Source organism: Vicugna pacos, chromosome 7, assembly GCF_048564905.1.
Source record: "Vicugna pacos chromosome 7, VicPac4, whole genome shotgun sequence".
Lineage (NCBI taxonomy): Eukaryota > Metazoa > Chordata > Mammalia > Artiodactyla > Camelidae > Vicugna > Vicugna pacos.
The window spans coordinates 75,687,012-75,690,631 of NC_132993.1; the positions used below are offsets into that span (position 1 = coordinate 75,687,012).

The 3,620-nt window shown below is 42.2% G+C and overlaps 1 long non-coding RNA gene across 1 annotated transcript; it reads right to left on the minus strand.

The window, feature by feature from the left end:
• Nucleotides 1–229: 229 nt before the first annotated feature.
• On the minus strand, nt 230–1,215 carry LOC140697584 (uncharacterized). Its single transcript, XR_012074736.1, has 2 exons — nt 1,106–1,215; nt 230–300 (listed from the first exon to the last, which is right to left on the minus strand). It is a non-coding gene; the product is annotated as an uncharacterized lncRNA (long non-coding RNA).
• Between the last annotated feature and the right edge of the window lie 2,405 nt (nt 1,216–3,620).

Below are 3,620 nucleotides of genomic sequence, written 5' to 3' on the forward strand. Positions count from 1 at the left end.
AATATGCAGCTATTGAGTGTTTGCTTTGTATCAGGCACTGCACTTACTCTGGATATAAAGTTGTAAGTAAAACAGATATGTCTTTGCTCTCATGGAACTTAAAATCTAATGACATATTAAGATTGTGACTCCTGTTTTCATTTTTTGCTGGATGAACCTCTGCTCATCCATTAATATAAAACATTTTTGTAAATGAGTAATGGTAAGTAGATTTTGACTTTAAAAAATACCTGGTCTCTTTCATTGAAAGTCTGGTGTTGGGTGAAATATTATGACTTCCACTGGAACAGATGCCCTGGACTGATAAGAGACACTAATTTAGTTAAAATTACCAAAGATTAGCAGAAAAATGCAAACCCTACCAAAGAATGTTCATCATCTGAGCCAGCCTCAGGAAAGAAGTTGTGAGGCGGGCAAGAGTGTGTTTTGTTCCCCATTGTGTGTCTCTAGACTCCAGTCTGGGATACTTTGCTCCTCCTACCTCCCCATTCATCCATCCTCCCACTATGTTGTGGCTTCTCGGACTCATTCAGGCATGTGGATGCAGAGGGAATTCTTGACTGGCTGGGGCAGTGGTTCTCAAAGTGTTTTCCTCAGACCAGCAGCATCAGCATCACCAGGGAATTCTGTTAGAAATGCACATTCTCAGGCTCTATCCTGTCTCTGCTGAATCAGAAACTCTGGGGTGGGGAGGCAGCAGAAATCTATTTTTAACAAGTTCTCCGGGTGATGGTAATCCAGCAGGCCTCAAGCTTGCTGCGCTTTGGAATCACCTTGGAACCTTTACTAACTGCTGATGATTGGGTCCCACCTCCAGAGATGCTGGATTTAATTGTTTTGGGGCATGGCCTGAGTATCAAGAACTTTGAACTTGTACAGCCAAATGTGAATATTGCTGGCCTAGATCTTTACAGACTGTCCTTCTCTTAAAACTCCACATGTGATCACAGTTTACATATCCTGCATCCCATTTCCACAAAGAAATCTGCAAAACCAAACAACCAGCTTCATTCAGATCTTATTGTGGGGTCAAGACAGTATGAACATGCATGCCTGGGCTTGGTGACAGATGGTCCTGACTACTGTTCAGGGCTCCGGCACTCACCTGCTGTGTGCTTATCAGCAGGCCACCTCGCTTCCTTATGGCTCAGTTTTCTCATCTGAAAAATAATAATCAGAATACCTGTGTTCCAGCCACTCTCAAAGGCAGCTTATCTGTAATCACTGATCTATTGTTCACAGCCCCCTTTCACAGATGAGGAAACTGAGGCACAGAGAGACTCTAGGACATGACAGAGCCAGGCTTTAAGTCCAGTTAGTCTACTTCTTCAGTCTGTGCTCCTGCCAACCATGCTGTAATGCCTTGTCATAATGATAGTAAGAGTTGGACCTTGGGAGATTTTTGTGACATCATATGTAGTTACCCATGTGAAAAAAACCCTAGTAGTACTTTAATGTCTGGACTTTTCCTCCCCTTTCTTTCCTCTTGTGAACTGTACATGTTTTAGTGTCAATTCCTATGGCTGCTCCTGTCTAACCTAGTGACAACAGAGTGGAGGTTTCAAGTACCAAGACCAACTATGGGTGGGGTCTCAGACACAGGATGTCAATAGCCCTCACAAATCTGTTTAGACATGGGCTGGCCTTGTCAATCATCATTAAAGTAAATTTTTTAAAATATACATGCTCATTGGCCCCGTGAGCGTACTCCCTTTAACCAGATAGTCAGATGAACCAGCATTTGGAGATCTTCAATTTGACAGTTTATGCCCTGAGATCTTAGCATTTCATTAGCATTTACTGATTAAATAGACAGCACCTGGCTTCTCTTTCAAAGTGTTGCTATGAAGGAAATGGTCTTCTCTCCTAAAGGGCAACATTTTAAATTCATGTGATTTCTAGATGGAAAATTGTTGCTCTCAGCAAGCCTGCACCTTGTTGCGACTTTGCTGCTCTTTTTGACAGTCTTTAAAGTCAGAAAGTAAGATTGCAGGAATTACTGTCCTGTTTAAAAAAAAAAAGCACTATAAATATACAAGAAAGCAGTGGCACTCTTTCTTTTCTGGTCAGGGGGACTGGAGAAAGTCTATGGACCCTCATTGGAGGTTAGTTTTGAATCTTGAATGTCAGCAGGGCTTGTTTCTGTGTGTCTTGTGGAATTATTTTTAAGCATATCATCAGGTGCCTGACTTGTAGTCAAGCCTCTTTCAGCAATCAAAAGGGCATTATGTGAATCCTGGAAGTGTGGATGTGAGTATTACTCACTTGGCTTTTCCTTTTCTATCTGCAACCTATACGGGTGGCAGAAATGGAAATGAGGGATATTTTGAAAAATTAGAGCAGAGTACATAGGGAGAATAAGTTAAGTGGTGGACTGCAATAATGGCAAGGGAAACTAAATGAAGCCAACCACGGAGGAAACTGAAGGTGGGAGAATTAAAAGACCTAGTGAATAAGCATGTCAGGAAATGTTACCAACTCCAGAAATTGAGGGAGGTGAAATAAAAGGCTTAAAAATAAAAGGGAGATAGACTAGACAGAGGGTAAAGGGGAAAAGAGAACGATCAGGAGTCTTTGTAGATAGTTATTTGGACATTGAATGTCACGAAAACATGTTTGATGCAGACACAGTAAGTACAAAACCAAGTGGCAGAACCAAAAGGTGGTTAAATTAGACACCTCCTGAAACTGGGGTTGCAGTAGCTCTGTTAAGTCTATTTGAGGGACTCGAATGACGCCAAAGTAGCACTAACAAATGAACTTACCAAAGAGGGGTTGTTTAGAAATGGCACATATTAAAAGGGGAATCAGCAAAGAGGATCTAGGGGAGAACCATTCAAACTTTGCCCAGGAGAGGGAAGTCTTTTGCATCAGAAAGGTAAAGAGCAGCTGGGAAATTAAATCTTAGCCGTGTTTTGCACTGAGGAATTCTATAGGTTGCAGAAAAGTTCTGTAGGTTCTTGAGAAGTTTGGCCTCTGGTTTTCAGTCTGCCTTTGCTCTCACAGGTGGAATGGTCCATTTGAAAACTTGGGGCTTCTGAGCAGATAGGTACTGACTGCCCTTTCATCTGAAAGGGGGACTGTAGGCCTCTGCCACTTGTGGAACCACTTTCCCAAACCCTATCCCCCTCTTCTCCTTCTCAAGCTCAGTGTAATCATGTCCTTCCCACATCAGACCATTTCCTCTTCTTATTCATGCATCCATCTCCTTCTCCATCCCAACTGGGGCCATGCCAGCTTAACTCCTTGCTGGGCTCAACTTTCCAAGCAAAGATTGGTGATGGCCCAAAAAAAGCACAGAGAAGACGTTTATTCCCTTCCTTTCTTTTGCCTCCCCACCAACTCCCTCCTCCAGGTAAAAACAGTCTTGGATTTTATACGGTGAGATTACCTTTTCATTATTTCTTGTCTCCTAAAGCAAAAGGAACAAGGCAGAAGCTGAGTTTTAATAAATTCTCAGGCCTCTGTAGCCCAGCGTCATTAAACATTTGAGTTTTTAAACAATTTTTGTTGTCCTGTTTCTGTGCTCACCTGGCAAACATCTCAAAAGGATTTGTCTTTCCATTTAGATCTACCTCCAGGGAGAAAATGCACTAGAACTGCTGATATAATTATTGTGG